The sequence below is a fragment of the Globicephala melas genome, chromosome 17 (genome assembly GCF_963455315.2).
Source record: "Globicephala melas chromosome 17, mGloMel1.2, whole genome shotgun sequence".
NCBI lineage: Eukaryota > Metazoa > Chordata > Mammalia > Artiodactyla > Delphinidae > Globicephala > Globicephala melas.
In genome coordinates, this window is record NC_083330.1 from 56,893,596 (window position 1) to 56,916,400 (window position 22,805).

The window sequence follows — 22,805 nt, forward strand, 5'->3', positions numbered from 1 at the left end:
CAGTCTCCTATTGCAATAGTCAAGTAAAGTCTTTCTTGAGTATTTAACTCTGGCTGATACAATTTTGCTTTGACACTAAATGATTTGTGTGTCACCCTACAATGGGCTACGTCCCAAGAAAATTCACAGTAAAGATTGCTACCTACACTAGCCTTTGTAGTGGTTCTTTGGAAGACAGAAAAAGTGAGGCAGTGTTTAGCAGGAATAAACTTTGTAGAAGAATGGGAAGAAGAATGAGGTATGTCCTGACTCTTGAGAACAAGGCATTCCCTTGATTAGTCACAAAAATTTTTGGTAAAGAGCACCCAAAAAGTATGGGATTGGAGATAAAGTCATATTTCAAAAGAGACAGTGACTCCAGCTGGTTAGAGAACTTGGAGACCCTCTGTCAAACAGTAAGGATATACCTTGTGTGCACAAAGCTTACGTTTCTGATTATTTATTGTAGCATTCAGTCTTAGTAGTGTTATTGCTAGGGAGAATTCCTTGCCTGTAATAAGCTCTGAAAAATACTTATCATGAGCTATTATTTACTAGAAAAGGCTTCTTTTTATACTTACCTGGTACTACAACCATCTCTTTCTATTATTGTCTCCTGCATCTGTGTTCACAGTTCTAGATTGGTAGATAGGGCATTTATATATTACTCCCTTTGGGATTGGAAAAATGATTTCCAGGTTAGGATTTGAGCTACAGTGGGTCACCCCGTTGGGCAGAAACCAAGACACCACAGCTCTTCCTTTGACATCATTAAATATCTACAATATCCACTGTAGCACCCAAAGCTCACAGGATTTTATTGTTTATTTCACAACTATTGTAGACTTATTTGTAATAACTCAGAGACAAAAAGTCAAAATAAAATATGGAGAAACCAGACAGTCGTCAAAACGTGATTGTAAAAAAGAAACTATTTCACAACAAAGAAGGTATATCTTTGGGAATTCTTTTTCCTCTTCTTCCAGCTCATTTATTCAAATATCTCATTGTGCAAATTTTTCAATCTCAGTAATACTCCAACCTATAGACCTACAAAACTGTCTTTACTTCTCATGTTGCTCAACTGAAATTGCATGATATATCATTTTAGCTGCTTCTTTACAAACAGCTTAATATCAATATATATTTCTCTCATCTTATCTAATGGAAAATTGATTCATTGTTTCTCTGAAATTCAATAAGATATATGGGTTGTGGTCCCAAATTTGCCCTGGATGATGATATGCCAATCCAGAAGATGAAATAATTCACCTGGTTGTTATCTAATCTTCCTTCCAAATCTAAATTTCTTTTCTAACTACATCTCACTTCTTTTCTTCTTTCCTTCCTTCCTTCCTCTCCCCTTTCTCCCTTTCTCCCTTCCTTCCTTCCACTTTCCCTCACTCTGTCCCTCCTTTTCTGGATTTTAAAGGTAAGTGCAATATTTTCTATACCTCCAAACGATTATGGGTGATAAGCCACAATATTTTGAGAAAATACAAGGAAAATATTATAACGTCCATTGTCAACAGTGCAAAACAGTTAAAATACTCCAGGAGAGGAACATCAGCTTTGTGCCTCTATAGCGGTTGTATGTTGTTCCCTAATGAGAAATAGATTTCCAGCTGGCAGAGGCAAACAGATTATTTTGAATGTACAGTATTAATTTAGTGCAATTACTATGATTAATGTTTTTAGAACAAAATTGTGAGGTTTTCCTAATGAATGAAGCTGAAATATTTATTTTATAATAATGTTGTATCATTGTATTAATATAAATGGAAGAAAAAAACTAGAGAAGCATAGAGTAACCAAACTATGAAATCTGAACACTGAAAAAAAACTGCTTTTAAACATCATTACCTCGCTACTATAAAATTTCCTAAATTGAAATGTAGAAAGTTTATTTGATATTTTCAACTGATATACTATTTCTTGAGGCTTAAATTTAATTTCCAGAAATTAAAACTATGTGGAAAAAAATCCCAGTAAAAAGGCATAGTTACAGATAAAGGCTATTAAAATAGCGTCATTGTACAATGAGAGATGTAAATGAGACAGTGTGATACTTGCAAATAGTAAAGAGTTATGGGCATTTCTTTCTGCATAGAATTTAATAAAAATAAATGGACTGTAGTCCAGTGGTTAAGAACTTGGTCTCTGAAGTCAAGATTTTTGAACCAATTAATCTGTGTGGCCTTTTGCAAATTATTGAAATTTTCTAAATCAATGATCTTAAAACTTGGATTCCTGAGTATACATAGAGTCTTTCCAAGGGCATGGGTGATTTAAGAAAGTCAATTTCCAGAACCCCAGTTATGTGCTGCCTCGTCATGTACTTCCAGTGAAGGTACCACACACCTTCTCACCTCCTCCATCACAATTATCCCTTCTTCTGGTTGACAAAGTAAGGGGAAATTCTCATCCAACTCAAATCCTTCTACAGAAAATTGTCCTGACATTTAAAAATAACTGGAGAGCCAAACAAATGGACAGTTCAAATTGCTTGTGTTGGTGAAGACTCTGAATAAGGCCCTGTAAACCCAGTGTAGGATTTAGAGCACTGTGTTCTATTTTACTAAAGTACAAGTGTGACGTTGGAAATTTGGGGTTTTGTTGGAAATTTTGAAATCAGATATACTATAGGATAGGAAGTTGGGAATAAAGACAGTTTTCATTTCAAAATCATACCTCTTCCGTGGTTTAATTATTGTTAAACAACATACTGTTCCCGAGGGAGAAATCCATCAGAGTAAAGCAAAGAGAGCATCAGTAAGAAGCAATGAAGTAACTGGCACATTGGTTCGCCCAGGTGACAACTCACAGCAAGGCCTCGTGCCTTACACATTTGTGTATCAATCCTCTCCCCCCACCCCCAGCAACTGTTTCCAATTAGAAGGCCTGCTGGTCCTTTTGAAGTGAATACATGAAATTAATTTATAATCAGTAGCTTTTACTCACAAGCTAAGATCAACTTACTTTTAAAACTAGTTTATTTTGAAAATTTTGAAATTTCATTGACTTTATTAATTGTATAATCAAAACTATTATTTTTTTAATAAATTTATTTATTTAATTTATTTATTTTTGGCTGCATTGGGTCTTCATTGCTGTGCGCGGGATTTCTCTAGTTGCGACGAGCAGGGGCTACTCTTCATTGTGGTGCGCGGGCTTCTCATTGCGGTGGCTTCTCCTGTTGCAGAGCATGGGCTCTAGGCACAAGGCGTTCAGCAGTTGTGGTTCGCGGGCTCTAGACCGAAGGCTCAGCAGTTGTGGTGCACGGGCTTAGCTGCTCCGCGGCAATGTGGGATCTTCCAGGACCAGGGATCAAACCCGTGTCCCCTGCATTGGCAGGTGGATTCCTATCCACTGCGCCATGAGGGAAGCCCCAAAACTATTCTTTATAGGTAATAAAAAGAAAACACTTCTGTCCATCTCATCCTAGACTAAATAATAACAAATTAAATAATCACATATTTGTTAGCAGGCAAAAGAATAAGATTCCATGTTTCTTTATGTGAGAACTTGTTATATCCGTTCCTCACTGACCAAATGAAGTAAGAATGCATAGAACACCTGGGATCTTAATGCATTTTCATATTACTAAATAAAAGGATAAGAAAAGCTTTTTGGACCACAATGATTTCTTGGTCACGTAAATTTCTCATATTATGAAGTGACATAATTTCCAGCAAAGTTATTAAATAACAGTAGCAAAATATTGTTCACCTTTATTTGTTTGTCTCTGTATTTATCTTGTCTGAGAACACTGCTCTTAAAGTTTATCTCAATGAAAACATAAGAAGATATCTTCTACTCTATTCAAAGTCTGCTCAAAACAAGCATTAGAGTATATTCTATATTAAATTCTTTAATTATTTTTGTGGCTTAAAAACTATGCTTAATATCCACATTTCCTTTGCATCATTACTATAGAAAGCATGGAATAATTTAAAAATTGGAGTTTTAAAAAAAACTTGGGATAGAGAAAAAATTATCAGAGTGATTTTTGAAATTTGCTTTTACTCTTTTTTTTTTTTTTTTTTTTTTTTGCTATATTATTGCATGCTACAGTGAAGGAATGAAATGTCCTTCCCTATATTCAAAGTCATCTGAGTAGCCTGAACGATGTTTCCCATTATTTAATAAGCTTGATGTACAAGACGAATACCTATTATGTTCCAACTGCTCTGAAAATTTACCTTTGTTATATATTGTCTATGTTTGTCTGTTAATGAACTCTAATTCTGCTTCATTTCTCTATGTGTCTATCCTTCCAGCAACAACTGTCTTAACTACACTAGTTTTGTAAAAAAACAACAAAAAAAAGTCTTAATATTTAATAGAGCAAGTTCTTCCTTTTTTTCTTCTATATCAGACTGTCCTGCTAGTCTTGAATCTTAATTCTATATAAAATTTAGAATAAGCTTTTCAAGTTCTGAAAAAAAGATGTTGAGATTTTGGTTGAGATTGCATGGAATCTACCAATCAATTTGAGGAGAACTGACATTTCACAGTATTTAATCTTTCAATCCATGAACAGTTTTATTTAATATTAAGGGTGGTTTCTTTTTTACATTTTCTGTTCATTATAGTTTATGTGTATCTTTGTAAAGATCTTGCACATTTTAGTGAAATTTATTCTTGTTTTGCTCTTTTAATATTTTTGAAGTTCCTATAAATGATATTTTTTAAATGACTAAGATTTTTAGTGATGTTTCCTTTTCCATTCCTCTTATTGATTGTTATGTCTCCTTTGTTTTTTATTATTCTTCAATTTATTCAGGTGCTTATCAATGTTTCTGTCTTTTCAAAGAATCAGCTTTTAATTTTGTTAGGGCTGTATAATGTGTGTTTGTTTTCCATCTTAATAATTTTGGGGTTTATATTTGTCAATTATTTCCTTATATTTTCTTTAGGTGTCATTTGCCGAAATTTTTCCAAGGTATTTAAAGCAATGCTTAACTCATTAATCTTTATCTATTTACCTTTTCTGACACAAGGCTATACATATTTTTCGAATCATAGTTTTCATTGCACTCCAGAGTTTTAATATATAATGTTTTGTTGTCACTCAGGTCAAAATATTTTCTCATTTTCATTTTAATTCATTCTTTGACCCATACATTATTGTAGAAATATACTTTTTAATTTCCAAATATTCACAGATTTTCTAGTAATGTTCTTTTATTGATTTATCACTTACTTGTATTGATTTCATTTTTTTTTGGACTAGAATAAGAATGTAAAGTTAATGAGAAAGTATAGAGACATAAACTGAATGGTTAGCTAGTTAGATGTCGGTAAGCTGGTAATGATATTGGAATTGCATAGAAAAGCCAAAACAGTGTTTTGTGTTTTTTTAACTCATACTGATTTATAGTGAAATATGATTATTTGTTATTCCATGAGATTAGTTGTCAAAGTATGTTGAAATCAGCATTATAGGAAAAAATAAAGGTATTAAAAAAAGTTTTTTTAAAGGGTTCTAAATCCCTAGAGTGATGAATTTTGGAGGATAAATCTTTCCTAATTCTTTAGGTTGTAATATTTATAAACTGAGTCATTTGCTCATTTATTTGGCCAACATTTGTTGAGCACCTACTATGTGCCAAGCATTATGTTAGTTTGTTTGGGTCTGATCTGAACAGAATAACTGTGGATATATTCTAAGGCTTCCTTAGGAAAAATAAAAATGATATGGTACCATATACCTTTCTTTTAATAAACTCAAATTTTATAATCATAACTTTTTCTAGCATGTGAAGAAGACTTAACCACGTGTGGACATAATTATTTTTTATGTAGCATAGAATTTGGACTTTGAAAATACATTACTTAAAATAGTCAGAAATTATTATTACTGGAGTTAAGTTTGTACAGATTTGCATCATTTAAGCAGAAGCTAAATATATTGTAAGGCAATTCAATAATACATTTTATTCCATTTCTTAATATCGCCTTATGAGAGTTGCACCTTAAGACAAATTGTATATGATTGCCTGCTATATCTACTGGTCAACTTTTCTTTCTATTCCTTACCAAGTGGGAAAATAAGCCCTCATAATAAGTATCAGTAAATATTAATATATCAGTATAAGAATAACAGTTAGACATCCTGCCAAATTAAGTGGAGAAAACATATAAATCAAATAATAAAAAGGATTTATTTCCTTTCCATCTTGTTATAACTTGGGAAAAAAACTAAGTAGAAAACATAAAGGAAGAAAATAGGACAAAAGTACAGTCAGTCTTATTACAGATTCCATATTAGCAAATTCACCTATTCACTAAAATGTTTTTGTAACCCCCAAAACAATATTCAAAGCAGTTTCATGCTCATTTGTAGACATGCAGAGTATCAAAAAAAAAAACACACATAGAATGAGACTCTGTACTGATTGATTGACAAACAATGTGACAGCAACTCCTAGAAGTCTAACCCTGAATCTCCCCTAAGAGCAATGTGATTCAAGGTTCACTAATTTGGTGTTCACAGCAACTTTATAAAATATAACTACTGTGAATAATGAGAATAAGTTGCACTTTAATAGGAGATAGGAAGACAGAAGTTTGGTGAGCATCTGATATGTCTATACATGGCAGTACTTATGAGCACCTAATTTTAGCCCCCAAATTCTTCTTGTTACACTTAAGAAACCAAACCAGGAGGAACTTCAAGATGGCGGAAGAGTAATACACAGATATCACCTTCCTCCCCACAGATACATCAGAAATACATCGACATGTGGAACAGTTCCTACAGAACACCCACTGAACGCTGGCAGAAGACGTCAGACCTCCCAAAGGTAAGAAACTACCCACGTACCTGGGTAGGGCAAAAGAAAAAAGGGAGACAAAAGAATAGGGACGGGACCTGCAGCACTGGGAGGGACCTGTGAAGGAGGAAAGGTTTCCACACACTAGGAAGCCCCTTTGCGGGCGGAGACTGCGGGTGGCGGAACGGGGGAGCTCCGGAGCCGCGGAGGAGCTCCGGAGCCGCGGAGGAGAGCGCAGCAACAGGGGTGTGGAGGGCAAAGCGGAGAATTCCCGCACAGAGGATGGGTGCCGACTGGCACTCAGCAGCCTGAGAGGCTTGTCTGCTCACCTGCCAGGGCGGGCGGGGGCTAGGAGCTGAGGCTCGGGCTTCGGTTGGAGTGCAGGGAGAGGACTGGGGTTGGCAGCGTGAACACAGCCTGCAGGGGGTCAGTGCGCCACGGCTAGCCAGGAGGGAGTCCGGGAAAAAGTCTGGACCTGCCGAAGAGGCAAGAGACGTTTTCTTGCCTCTTTGTTTCGTGGCGCACGAGGAGAAGGGATTAAGAGTGCCGCCTAAAGGAGCGCCAGAGACGGGTGCGAGCCGCGGCCAAAAGCGCGGACCCCAGAGACGGGCATGAGACGCTAAGGCTGCTGCTGCCGCCACCAAGAAGCCTGTGTGCGAGCACAGGTCACTCTCCACGCCTCCCTTCCAGGGAGCCTATGCAGCCCGCCACTGCCAGGGTCCCGGGATCCAGGGACAACTTCCCCGGGAGAACGCACGGCGAGCCTCAGGTGGGTGCAACATCATGCCGGCCTCTGCCGCCGCAGGCTCGCCCCGCACTCCGTACCCCTCCCTCCCCCCGGCCGGAGTGAGCCAAAGCCCCGGAATCAGCGGCTCCTTCAACCCCGTCCTGTCTGAGCGAAGAATAGATGCCCTCCGGCGACCTACAGGCAGAGGCGGGGCCAAATCCAAAGCTGAACCCCGAGAACTGTGAGAACAAAGAAGAGAAAGGGAAATCTCTCCCAGCAGCCTCAGAAGCAGCGGATTAAAGCTCCACAGTCAACTTGATGTACCCTGCATCTGTGGAATACCTGAATAGACAACGAATCATCCCAAATTGAGGAGGTGGACTTTGGGAGCAAAGATATATATTTTTTTTTCCCTTTTTCTCTTTTTGTGAGTGTGTATGTGTACGCTTCTGTGTGTGATTTTGTCTGTATAGCTTTGCTTTTATACCATTTGTCCTCAGGTTGTGTCTGTCCTTTTTTTTTCCTTTTTTTAATTACTTTTTAAACATTTTTTCTTAATAATTATTTTTTATTTTAATAACTTCTTTTATTCTACTTTATTTTATTTTATCTTCCATCTTTCTTTCTTTCTTTCTATTTTTTCACCCATTATTGTGAGCCATGTGGATGAAAGTCTCTTGCTGCTCCAGCCAGGCATCAGGGCTGTGCCTCTGAGGTGAGAGAGCCAATTTCAGGGCACTGGTCCACAAAAGGCCTCCCAGCTCCACGTAATATCAAATGGCAAAAAACTGCCAGAGATCTCCATCTCAACGCCAAGACACAACTTCACTCAACGACCACCAAGCTACAGTGCTGGACACCCTATGCCAAACAACTAGCAAGACAGGAACACAACCCCATCCATCAGCAGAGAGGCTGCCTAAAATCATAAAAAGGCCATAGACACCCCAAAACACACCACCAGACGTGGACCTTCCCACCAGAGAGACAAGATCAAGCCTTATCCACCAGAACACAAGCACTAGTCACCTCCACCAGGAAGCCCAACCCACTGAACAAACCTTAGCCAGTGGGACACACATCAAAAACAACAGGAACTATGAACCTGCAGCCTGCAAAAAACAGACCCCAAACACAGTAAGTTAAGCAAAAGGAAAAGACGGAAAAACACACAGCAGATGAAGGAGCAAGGCAAAAACCCACCAGACCTAACAAATGAAGAGGAAATAGGCAGTCTACCTGAAAAAGAATTCAGAATAATGATAGTAAAGATGATCCAAAGTCTTGGAAATAGAATGTAGTAAATACAAGACACATTTCACAAGGACCTAGAAGAACTAGAGAAAACAAACAGTGATGAACAACACAATAAATGAAATTAAAAATTCTCTAGAAGGGATCAATAACAGAATAACAGGCAGAAGAATGGATAAGTGACCTGGATGATAAAATAGTGGAAATAACTACTGAAGAACAGAATAAAGAAAAAACAATGAAAAGCATTGAGGAGAGTCTCAGAGACCTCTGGGACACCATTAAACGCACCAACATTCTAATTACAGGGATCCCAGAAGAAGAAGAGAAAAAGAAAGGGACCGAGAAAATATTTGAAGAGATTATAGTTGAAAATTTCCCTAATATGGGAATGGAAATAGTTAATCAAGTCCAGGAAGTGCAGAGAGTCCCATACAGGATAAATCCAAGGAGAAACACTCCAAGACACATATTAATCAAACTATCAAAAATTAAATACAAAGAAAAAATATTAAAAGCAGCAAGGGAAAAACAACAAATAACACACAAGGGAATCCCCATAAGATTAACAGGTGATTTTTCAGCAGAAACTCTGCAAGCCATAAGGGAGTGGCAGGACATATTTAAAGTGATGAAGAAGAAAAACCTACAACCAAGATTACTCTACCCAGCAAGGATCTCATTCAGATTTGATGGAGAAATTAAAACCTTTACAGAAAAGCAAAAGCTAAGAAAATTCAGCACCACCAAACCAGCTTTACAACAAATGCTAAAGGAACTTCTCTAGGCAGGAAACACAAGAGAAGGAAAAGACCTACAAAAACAAACCCAAAACAATTAATAAAATGGCAATACGAACATACTTATCGATAATTACCTTAAACGTGAATGGATTAAATGCTACAACCAAAAGAAACAGGCTTGCTGAATGGATACAAAAATAAGACCCATATATATGCTGTCTACAAGAGACCCACTTCAGACCTAGAGACACATACAGACTGAAAGTGAGGAGATGGAAAAGGATGTTCCATGCAAATGGAAATCAAAAGAAAGCTGGAGTAGCAATTCTCATATCAGACAAAATAGACTTTAAAATAAAGACTATTGCAAGAGACAAAGAAGGACACTACATAATGATCAAGGGATCGATCCAAGAAGAAGATATAAAAATTGTAAATATTTATGCCCCCAACATAGGAGCACCTCAATACATAAGGCAAATACTAACAGCCATAAAAGGGGAAATCGACAGTAACACAATCATAGTAGGGGATTTCAGCACCCCACTTTCACCAATGGACAGATCAGTGAAAATGAAAATAAATAAGGAAACACAAGCTTTAAATGATACATTAAACAAGATGGACTTAATTGATATTTATAGGACATTCCATCCAAAAGCAACAAAATACACATTCTTCTCAAGTGCTCATGGATCATTCTCCAGGATACTTCATACCTTGGGTCACAAATCTAGCCTTGTTAAATTTAAGAAAATTGAAATCATATCAAGTATCTTTTCCAACCACAACGCTATGAGACTAGATACCAATTACAAGAAAAAATATGTAAAAACACAAACACATGGAGGCTAAACAATACACTACTTAATAACGAAGTGATCACTGAAGAAATCAAAGAGGAAATCAAAAAATACCTAGAAACAAATGACAATGAAAACACGACGACTCACAACCTATGGGATTCAGCAAAAGCAGTTCTAAGAGGAAAGTTTATAGCAATACAGTCCTACCTTAATCAACAAGAAACATCTCAAATAAACAACCTAACCTAACAACTAAAGCAATTAGAGAAAGAAGAACAAAAAACCCCCAAAGTTAGCAGAAGGAAAGAAGTCATAAAAATCACATCAGAAATAAATGAAAAAGAAATGAAGGAAACAATAGCAAAGATCAATAAAACTAAAAGCTGGTTCTTTGAGAAGATAAACAAAAGTGATATACCATCGGCCAGACTCATCAAGAAAAAAAGGAAGAAGACTCAAATCATCAGAATTAGAATTGAAAAAGGAGGAGTAACAACTGACACTGCAGAAATACAAAGGATCATGAGAGATTACTACAAGCAACTCTATGCCAATAAAAATGACAACCTAGAAGAAATGGACAAATTCTTAGAAATGCACAACCTTCCAAGACTGAACAAGGAAGAAATAGAAGATATGAACAGACCAATCACAAGTAATGAAACTGTGATTAAAAATCTTCCGACAAACAAAAGCCCAGGACCATATGGCTTCACAGGTGAATTCTATCAAATATTTAGAGAAGAGCTAACACCTAACCTTCTCAAACTCTTCCAAAATATAGCAGAGGGAGGAACGCTCCCAAACTCACTCTACGAGGCCACCATCACCCTGATACCAAAACCAGACAAAGATGTCACAAAGAAAGTAAACTACAGGCCAGTATCACTCAGGAACATAGATGCAAAAATCCTGAACAAAATACTAGCAAACAGAATCCAACAGCACATTAAAAGGATCATACACCATGATCAACGGGGGTTTATCCCAGGAATGCTAGGATTCTTCAATATACGTAAATCAATCAATGTGATACACCATATTAACAAATTGAAGGAGAAAAACCATATGATCATCTCATTAGATGCAGAGAACGCTTTTGACAAAATTCAACACCCATTTATGATGAAAACCGTCCATTGTAAAGCAACTATACTCCAATAAAGATGTTAAAAAAAAAGAAAAAGAAACCAAACCAAAAGTGGCTCAGAGACAGAATAAAATGCAGCAAGGATTTGTCTCTAGGGGGACCAGAGGAAGAGAAAATTGAAACTGAGGCATCTAAATCTTTAAATAACTTTGGAAACTAGTCCAAAGTTTTCTACTTGAACAAAGTTCACTAGAAATCTTCAAAAGGGCATTCAGTTCCCATAGGATTCGTCATTATCTCACCCTGGGTGGTTTAAGATATGGATGCTAGAAATATTTCCTTACACATAAGAATACATTTATTTTGTGTTTTTATTCAGTTGGAGGGTTTATGCTTTTTTTTAAATTGATTTCACAAGTAGCAACTCAACCCTGTCTATATATGTAGCCAAAATTCATCCAATGCTTAACATCAAGTACATGCTGTACACACTAGGTCTCTACAAATAGCTGTTGAATTTTTATGAATTAGTAAAAAATGAATTACATACATTTGGGATTCAGAGGGGGAGACAGATGTGCCTGGCCATCAAGAGGCTATTTTTCAAGTCGTAATACTATTCATCCCATGAATGAAACAGTGCATCAGGAAAGTCATTTCAAGGAAGTGATCTGCTAGGCAGAGAAAGCTCCAGCCAAAAGTATGATGATTAATTAAAATGCCTTTTATTGCATGTAAATAAATTATAAATATTTGACAAGAAAGCTCAACTGTTGAAAGCAAAATTACCTAGGTCCTATACTTGAATTCTCCCTGAATCAAATTAAAAATAAAACCAAATGAATTAAGAAAAGCATAATCCTTCTAGAAGGAATCATTTTGCTTTTGAATAGTAGACTTTGTTGTCTCAACATTTTCATCAGTTTAAAACCACAAGGAGCTTGGCAAATGATTAGATCTGATTTAGAGTCCATTCTCTTTAAAATCTCTAGCTCTGAAGAAATTAATAGACCTTTCAATATACCAATCATAACTTTCAAAGGGAGGGCAAGGCTTGCTGTGACATTAACACTGGCACGAACAAGAACTGGCAATTATTTGCAAACCGAGAAGTTAATCTGGGTCAGAAGACAGTCTCTGTGCTTGAGAGTGGCAATAATACATTATGTACTTATTCTAGAACAGAGGTGGACAAACTCTGGCCCTTGGAACAAACCTAACCAACAGTCTGGAGTTATAAATAGTTTTATTGAAACACACCCATACTTATTCATCTGTGTGTTCTTTGCTTTCTCACTACAACAGCAGAGTTGAGCAGTTGCTTTAAAGACCTTAAGGCTCACAAATCCTAAAATATTTACCATCTGGACCTTTACAGAAAAAGTTTGCCAGCCCTGTTCTAAACTAATATTACCTATGTAGGGTTAAGAATAAAGCTCCATACATTCTGTTTTATTTACCTTTTTTTGCAGATGTTTTCAATATTTTCTTCATAATGAGTGAAACATGTAATGTAAAATATCAAATTTGATTTCCATTGAATGGCTTCCTTCCTTTTTGCTAAATAGATATTAGATCACCATACATTTTGTTTTTGTTTTTAGCATCTATCCTATAATAAACGGTATTGTTTTATTAAACCAATTTTTTCTGATACTAATTACAGAAAATTAGATTGAGAAAACAGAACATTGTATGATATAAATAACATAAAATGATTATGTGATTTGCATCCCTTTCCTTTTCTACTTTCATTTTTCTACTCATGGATGGAACTGATGCTGAAAACTTTAAAGTAGTATTATATATGTTTGTCTCTGACCTAAGCTTGTTGTTTGCCCACTTTGTAATCAGTTTTGCTGGAGTTTCAGTTTCTTCTCTCTCATATATTATTTTTAAATAATACTTCATTTTCTTCAAACTGATTTGAAAATTTGTGTTGCTGTCATTTTTCAGAGGCATTATTTCCTTTTAACCCTGAAAAAATTATTTTATTAAATACTCTTTCAGTGCACTAATTTGTACTGCACTTACTGAAGAAATTATAATACCCTTCTTAGAAATCAAACTTTGGGGGAAATATATGCCACATTATTTAAAACAAATGAAGAAACAAAACTCTAGCCTAACATTTAGTGTTATATTTTGCCAAATATCGTATTATAATGACACAAGAAAGAATAATACAAAGCACTTAACAAAAGCACAGACCACATAGTATGTGGGTTTCCAAAGAGTTTGGTAAACTCTGAGCCAATTGATAACCTTAATTTATTGAAGATGTGAACTCAAGGACATAAAATTATGTTAGCCAAAAGAAATATTATTTTACATTTGATTGTCTAATGCTGTCTTTTGGAAGTGAAATTAAGTGTATGCAAATAAATGACTGCATTTTCCCAATTTGGGGGATCATCTAAAGATAGGTAATTGAATGGAACTTCAATGGATCATAATAGAATGGAATCTTTTCCATTGTCTCAGAATTCCTGCTGAAGATAAAAAAGAACATTAGCTAATAAGCTTCTCCACATTCTGAAGAGGAGCTTTGAGACACATAGTCACAGGATTTACTAATATTTGACCAGACCTTCTGCTTCCTTACTCCCATTACTCCGTCTAAGCCAAATTAAAAAATGGCTCAAATTTGTCAGATGAAAGAATTCTTAGTGTTCAGTTACTATTAAGAAACATGGTGGTACTTTCTGTCCCAGACAAAGCTAATTGGCCTCCAAGAAAATCATGCACAGAAACTGGGGAGCCCACTGAAAGCAAGGCGCACATAACATCCCCCAGATGGATGGTTGCTGAGCTGGAGAAACGTGTGTCAAGGTGGTCTTCGGTAGAAGAGTTTTTGGTGAGACTGCCAGGTAGCCCCTTGGAGTTTCAAGGCATATGTGAGTGTAGAGGCTGAAAGCTGGTTCTCTTCTACACATTTCTGAAAATTAGATTCCAGATGGAGTAACCACATAAAATGAGATGACAAGAGAGAGAAGCATTGGGAGTGCCATATAAGTCCATTTTTAGTGGAGTAAGAATTAGGGTTGACATAAAATACAGGGTGCCCAGTTAATTTTGAATTTCAGTTAGACAACAAATAATGTCGAGTGTAAACATGTCCTAAAAATTGCATGGGACATACTTATTTTAAATATGATTTCTTGTTTATCTGAAATTGAAATTTAAGTTGATGCCTTTTATTTTTATCTGCTAAATCAGAGAAGCCTAGCTAGAAGGCATGTGTGAATTAGTTAAAGTACTGCTAGCTGCTATGACAAGCTCCAAAGTGTATTATACTTCCAGTATGATAGAGGTTATTTCTTGCTTATGAAAATTACAAAGGAGCTTTTCATTAATTGGATCCAGATTTATTTTATTTTGTGGTTCCATTATTTTCAAAGGCTCCTTCCAAGGTCTCTGTGCTCATCTAGGCAGATGTGAAAAGAACATGGAGGATTGTAGATAGGAAGTTTTAGTGCGCCAGGCCTGGAAATGGCACTTACACTTACATTTCATTGGCTAGAACTCAACCACATCCATATCAGATTCAAAGAAATCTGGGAAATGCAAAATAGCTTTGTTTGCAGAAAGGAAAGGAAATGGGTTTGATACACAACCAATTTCTAGCGCGGTACATTCCCATGTACCAGTGGAAAGTCCGGAAATTAGCTTCACCCAAAGTTTCTTTAGAGGAACTTGTCAAAGAAGGCATCCTCCACAGTGAGGAGATTCAGCAGTGAGACGTTAGAGTGTATACCTGTGGGTGAAGGTGAAGTGGAGAGAGCTAAAGAAGGGTTTCTGTGGTTAGACGGAGTATACTTCCATATCATAAACTGTTCAATGTAAGGATGCCAATAGACATCTTCATAAGCCCACAAGTTCCATCCAAAAGAAATTCAGCTTTTAAACACTTGTAACAGCACCTCAGGCTCCAAATGATTACTCCTCTTTCCTCCATGCCTTCTTTACCCCAGTAGGAGCCAGGAATACAAGTAAAGAGGATAGCAAGAATGAAAGAACAGATTATACCATCCACACTGTAGGTCAGCTCAACCTCAGAGGCAGGAAAAATGGGGAAATAAAGTCTTTCAGTTGAAGTGAGAATGAATTTATTTGACTCAGACTAACTGACACATAAAGCTGTCATATCTACTCAGATGGACTCAGGACTCAAGAAGGAAAATCTAAAATGGAATTGAAGACCATGGTTGATGAAAAACTGATTAATACCTTGTTTATATCCTACACCTACCATTCAGATTCCTCAATAACCTGGTTACATATGAAAAAGAGAAGTTATCAAGGGGTTCTTCTAAATTCCAATAATTCTAGCCTCAAATAATACCTATTAGTATATAGCAAGTGTCTTCTCAGAAGCAAACTTTTTTTTCAAATTCTATTGAATTTGAAATAGCCATGTGTGTTATATATGATTGAATTCCAGCCAGGAACAGCTTAAGTGTGGGACAAGATGGAAGTTTTGCGTCATGTTGTCTGGTGGAGATTGATCCCAGGAGCCAAACTCTCTAGTTCAAGATTTGATTGTACGAGGGAAAACAAAAGAAAAGAAGAAAAAAAGAGGAAGGAGAGTTATGAAAATTGGCAATAAAGATTGCTACAAATCATAACTGCTAATAAAAGGCCAGAGCTGCTCTTCTTACATCATTGGCTCACAGTATATAAAGTTTCTCAGAGTTGTGCATAAAATATTTTAAATCTTATACTAGGGTTATTAAAACTTAACAGATGGGCTTCCCTGGTGGCGCAGTGGTTGAGAATCTGCCTGCTAATGCAGGAGACACGGGTTCGAGCCCTGGTCTGGGAGGATCCCACATGCCGCGGAGCAACTAGGCCCGTGAGCCACAACTACTGAGCCTGCGTGTCTGGAGCCTGTGCTCCACAACAAGAGAGGCCGCCATAGTGAGAGGCCCGCACACCATGATGAAGAGTGGCCCCCGCTTGCCACAACTAGAGGAAGCACTCACACAGAAACGAAGATGCAACACAGCAAAAATAAAATAAAAATTAATTGATAAACACCTACCCCCAACATCTTCTTTAAAAAAAAAAACTTAACAGAGAGTACTTATATTTTTAAAAGTATATTTTTCTTTTGGTGTGTATGAAAATACGGTTATTAAAACTTAACAGAGGAGAGACCTTCAAGATGGCACAAGAGTAAGACGTGGAGATCACCTTCCTGCCCACAAATACAACAGAAATACATGTACATGGTGGAACAACTCCTACGGAACACCTACTGAACGCTGGCAGAAAACCTCAGACTTCCCAAAAGGCAAGAAACTCCCCACATACCTGGGTAGGGCAAAAGAAAAAAGAAAAAACAGAACCAAAAAAATAGGGATGGGACCTGCACCACTGGGAGGGAGCTGTGAAGGAGGAAAGGTTTCTACACACTAGGAAGCCCCTTCGCGGGCGGAGACGGGAGGTGGAGGAGGGGAAGCTTCAGACCAGAGGATAGTGCAGCAACAGGGGTGCAGAGGAAAAAGGACAAAGCAGAGAGATTTCCGCACAGAGGATCGGTGCCGACCAGAACTCACCAGCCCGAGAGGCTTGTCTGCTCACCTGCCGGGGCGGGTGGGGGCTGGGAGCTGAGGCTCGGGCTACGGTCGGAGCGCAGGGAGAGGACTGGCGGCGTGAACACAGCTTGAAGGGGCTAGTGCGCCACAGCTAGCCGGGAGGGAGTCTGGGAAAATGTTTGGAACTGCCTAAGAGGCAAGAGACCATTGTTTTGGGGTGCGTGAGGAGGGATTCAGAGCACTGCCTAAACGAGCTCCAGAGACAGGCGTGAGCCGCGGCTATCAGCACGGACACCAGAGACGGGCATGAGATGCTAAGGCTGCTGCTGCAGCCACCAAGAAGCCTGTGTGCGAGCACAGGTCACTATCCACACCCCGCTTCCAGGGAGGCTGTGCAGCTCGCCACTGCCAGGGTCCCGTGATCTAGGGACAACTTCCCTGGGACAACATATGGCGCACCTCAGGCTGCTGCAACGTCACATCGGCCTCTGCCGCCGCAGGCTTGCCCCGCATCCATACCCCTCCCTCCACCCGGCCTGAGTGAGCCAGAGCCCCCGAATCAGCTTCTCCTTTAACCCCATCCTATCTGAGCGAAGAACAGACACCCTCTGGTGACCTACACGCAGAGGCAGGGCCAAATCCAAAGCTGAACCCCGGGAGCTGTGTGAACAAAGAGAAAGGAGAATCTCTCCCAGCAGCCTCAGGAGCAGTGGATTAAATCTCCACAATCAACTTGATGTACCTGCATCTGTGGAATACCTGAATAGACAAAGAATCATCCCAAAATTGTGGTGGTGGACTTTGGGAGCAACGATATATATAATTTTTTCCTTTTTCTCTTTTTGTGAGTGTGTATGTGTCTGCTTCTTTGTGTGATTTTGTCTGTATAGCTTTGCTTTCACCATTTATCCTAAGGTTCTGTCTGTCCATTTTTTTTGTTTTTGTTTTTGGGGTTTTTTTTTTTAGTATAGTTTTTAGTGCTTGTTATCATTGGTGGATTTGTTTTTTGGTTTGGTTGCTCTCTTCTTCCTTTTCTTTTTTTTTAATTACTCTTAAATATTTTTTAATAATTATTTATTTTTTATTTAATAACTTTATTTTCTTTCTTTCTTTCTATCTTTCTCTCTTTCTTTCTTTCTTTGTTTCTTTTTTTCCTACCTTTTCTTCTGAGCCGTGTGGCTGACAGGATCTTGGTGCTCCAGCCAGCTGTCAGGCCTGTGCCTCTGAGATGGGAGAGCCGAGTTCAGGACATTGGTCCACCAGAGACCTCCCAGTTCCACATAATATCAAACGACAAAAGCTCTCCCAGAGATCGCTCTCCAGAAATCTCAAAGTGGTTCTCTGAGAAGATAAAACAAAATTGATAAACCATTAGCCAGATTCATCAAGAAAAAGAGGGAGAGGACTCAAATCAATAAAATTAGAAATGAAAAAGGAGAAGTTACAACAGACACTGCAGAAATACAAAGCATCCTAAGAGACTACTACAAGCAACTCTAGGGCAATAAAATGGACAACTTGGAAGAAATGGAAAAATTCTTAGAGAGGTATAACCTTCCAAGACTGAACCAGAAAGAAATAGAAAATATAAACAGACCAATCACAAGTAATGAAACTGAAACTGTGATTAAAAATCTTCCAACAAACAAAAGTCCAGGACCAGATGGCTTCACAGGTGAATTCTATGAAACATTTAGAGAGCGCTAACACCCATCCTTCTCAAACTCTTCCAAAAAATTGCACATGAAGGAACACTCCCAAACTCATTCTATGAGGCCACCATCACCTGATACCTAAACCAGACAAAGATACTACAAAAAAAGAAAATTACAGACCAATATCACTGATGAATATAGATGCAAAAATCCTCAACCAAATACTAGTAAACAGAATCCAACAGCACATTAAAAGGATCATACACCATGATCAAGTGGGATTTATCCCAGGGATACAAGGATTCCTCAATATACACAAATCAATCAATGTGATACACCATATTAACAAACTGAAGAATAAAAACCATATGGTCATCTCAATAGATACAGAAAGAGCTTTTGACAAAATTCAACACCCATTTATGATAAAAACTCTCCAGAAAGTGGGCATAGAGGGAACCTACCTCAACATCATAAAGGCCATATATGACAAACCCACAGCAACCATCCTTCTCAATGGTGAAAAACTGAAAGCATTTCCTCTAAGATCAGGAAGAAGACAAGGATGTCCACTCTCACCACTATTATTCAACATAGTTTTGGAAGTGCTAGCCACAGCAATCAGAGAAGAATAAGAAGTAAAAGGAATACAAATTGGAAAAGAAGAAGTAAAACTGTCACTGTTTGCAGATGACATGATACTATACACAGAGAATCCTAAAGATGCCAGCAGAAAACTACTAGAGCTAATCAATGAATTTGGTAAAGTTTCAGGATACAAAATTAGTGCACAGAAATCTCTTGCATTCCTATACACTAATGATGAAAAATCTGAGAGAGAAGTTAAGGGAACACTCCCATTTACCATTGCAACAAAAAGAATAAAATACCTAGGAATAAACCTACCTAGGGAGACAAAAGACCTGTATGCAGAAAACTATAAGACACTGATGAAAGAAATTAAAGATGTTACCAACAGATGGAGAGATATACCATGTTCTTGGACTGGAAGAATCAATATTGTGAAAATGACAATACTATCCAAAGCAATCTATGGATTCAATGCAATCCCTATCAAATTACCAATGGCATTTTGTACGGAACTAGAAGAAAAAATCTTAAAATTTGTATGGAGACACAAAAGACCCCGAATAGCCAAAGCAGTCTTGAGGGAAAAAAACGGAACAGGAGGAATCAGACTCTTTGACTTCAGACTATACTACAAAGCTACAGTAATCAAGATAATATGGTACTGGCACAAGAACAGAAACACAGATCAATGGAACAAGATAGAAAACCCAGAGATAAACCCACACACCTATGGTCAACTAATCTATGACAAAAGAGGCAAGGATATACAATGGGGAAAAGACAGTCTCTTCAATAAGTGATGCTGGAAAAACTGAACAGCTACATGTAAAAGAATCAAATTAGAACACTCCCTAACACCATACACAAAAATAAACTCAAAATGGATTAGAGACCTAAATGTAAGACTGGACACTATAAAACTCTTAGAGGAAAACATAGGAAGAACACTCTTTGACATAAATCACAGCAAGATCTTTTTTGATCCACCTCCTAGAGTAATGGAAATAAAAACAAAAATAAACAAATAGGACCTAATGAAACTTCAAAGCTTTTGCACAGCAAAGGAAACCATAAACAAAACGAAAAGACAACCCTTAGAATGGGAAAAAGTATGGGCAAATGAATCAACGGACAAAGGATTAATCTCCAAAATATATAAACAGCTCATGCAGCTCAGTATTGGCGCAGTGGTTGAGAGTCCGTCTGCCGATGCAGGGGACACGGGTTCGTGCCCTGGTCCAGGAAAATCCCACATGCCGCGGAGCAGCTAGGCCCGTGAGCCATGGCCACTGAGCCTGCACATCCGGAGCCTGTGCTCCGCAACTGGAGAGACCACAACAGTGAGAGGCCTGTGTACCACAAAAAAAAAAAAAAAAGAATCCCCAAATGGGCAGTAGACCTAAATAGACATTTCTCCAAAGAAGACATACAGATGGCCAATAAGCACATGAAAAGCTGCTCAACATCACTAATTATTAGAGAAATGCAAACCAAAACTATAATGAGGTGTCACCTCACACCAGTTAGAATGGGCATCATCAGAAAATCTACAAATAGCAAATGCTGGAGAGGGTGTGGAGAAAAGGAAACCCTCTTGCACTGTTGGTGGGAATGTTGATTGATACAGCCACTATGGAGAACAGTATAGAGGTTCGTTAAAAAACTAAACATAGAAGTACCATATGATCCAGCAATCCCACTACTGGGCATATACCCAGAGAAAACCATAATTCAAAAAGACACATGCACCCCAATGTTCATTGCAGCACTATTTACAATAGCCAGGTCATGGAAGCAACCTAAATACCCATCGACAGATGAATGAATAAAGAAGATGTGGTACATATATACAATGGAATATTACTCAGCCATAAAAAGGAACGAAATTGTGTCATTTGTTGAGACGTGGATGGATCTAGAGACTGTCATACAGAGTGAAGTAAGTCAGAGAGAGAAAAACAAATGTCATAAATTAACACATATATGTGGAACCTAGAAGAATGGTACAGATGAACCGGTTTGCAGGGCAGAAATTGAGACACAGATGTAGAGAACAAACGTATGGACACCAAGAGGGGAAAATGGCGGGGGAGGTGTGTGGTGAATTGAGCGATTGGGATTGACATGTATGCGCTGTTGTGTATAAAATTGATGACTAACAAGATCCTGCTATATAAAAAAATTTAAAAAAATTACAAGCATTTAACAGTTTATTCAACCATGTAGTTTGTAGCAGAATACAAATGGTCTTAAATTATTGCATTTTTTTTGGAATGATTATTGTATCAAGAAAATCATACTTCACCAAAACCACAGCATACACTTTCAAACACTGTTTTCAAAGAGTTTCTGATTTTCAGCTTAGGAGAGAAAAATAGCCTTTCATGACTGCATCTTTTGCATATAAGATGCATGATAGACTATATTAGGCTCTTCACAAGAACTGCAACGTATTCATTCCCTTCTTATGTCACCAAAAATAAGCACACAGTGTAAATATGAAACAAACAAAAAAGAATAATAATTGTTGCAGGCAATCTTGTTTCAAATATTTTCATCAGTTGCTTCACAGAGCCCATTAAAAAACTCATACTGACTCATGCAGGATTATTTCCCAGGTTCTAAAACACTTTTATGCCACCAGGAAGCCATAGCAATCCAGTTCCAAGGATAGAATAGAAAATGCTGCATACAAAGCATATACCAGACCACCTCAATCTGGTATTAAAGCTAAGGGACCAAACATCCAGGATCTCTGTGGTCAGGCTACGCTCTTTGTCACCCTGGTCACTCAGGAACCTCTGCAGCTTCTTCCTGACCATTTTCCTGGGCTGAACTGCTGACTATTCCTTCACCTCCCCTTCCTGCCCAGAGGAAACCCTTGGTAACCTTTAACCTACTTTCTGTCTCTATGAATTTCCCTATTCTAGATATATCATTAACTGGAATTATACAGTATTTGTCCTTTTATGTCCAATTATTTCATTTATAACAATGTTTTCAAGGTTTGTCCATGTCGTAGCATGCATCAGGATTTCATACCTTTTTAGGGCTTAATAATATTTTGTTGTATGTATATATCACAATTTGCTTATCCATTTATCTGTTGATGGACACATTTTTTGTTTGTTTGTTTTTACTTTTTGTCTATTGTGAACAATGCTTCATTGAACATTTTTTTGGATCCCTGTTTTCAACTGGGGGAAGTATAAACCTAGGAGTGGAATGGCTAGGTCATAGAGCAACTCTATATTTCGTTTTTTGAGGAACAACCTGTTTTCCCATTTTACCTTTCCATCATTTTACATTTCCACCAATAATATACCAAAATTCCGGTTTCTCCACATCCTCATTAACACTCATTATTTTCATTTTTAAATTTTATTTTCTTATATCCATCTTAGTACATGTGAAATGATATCTTATTGTGGTTCTGATTTGCAATTCTCTAGTGACTAACGATGTTGAATGTCTTTTCATGTTCTTATAGGCCATTTGTATGTCTTTGGAGAAATGTCTATGCAAGTCCTTTGCCCATCGTTTGTCTTTTTGTTGAGTTTTAAGAGTTCTTTAAATATATTGAATTTTAAATGTTTATCAGATCTAGGATTTGCAAATATTTTCTCCCATTCTTTAGGCTA

At 37.6% G+C, this 22,805-nt stretch overlaps 1 pseudogene; it reads right to left on the minus strand.

Annotated features, from left to right (window-relative positions):
- Nucleotides 1-21,520: 21,520 nt before the first annotated feature.
- On the minus strand, nucleotides 21,521-21,986 carry LOC115863400 (vesicle transport protein SFT2A pseudogene; annotated as a pseudogene).
- Nucleotides 21,987-22,805: the final 819 nt, after the last annotated feature.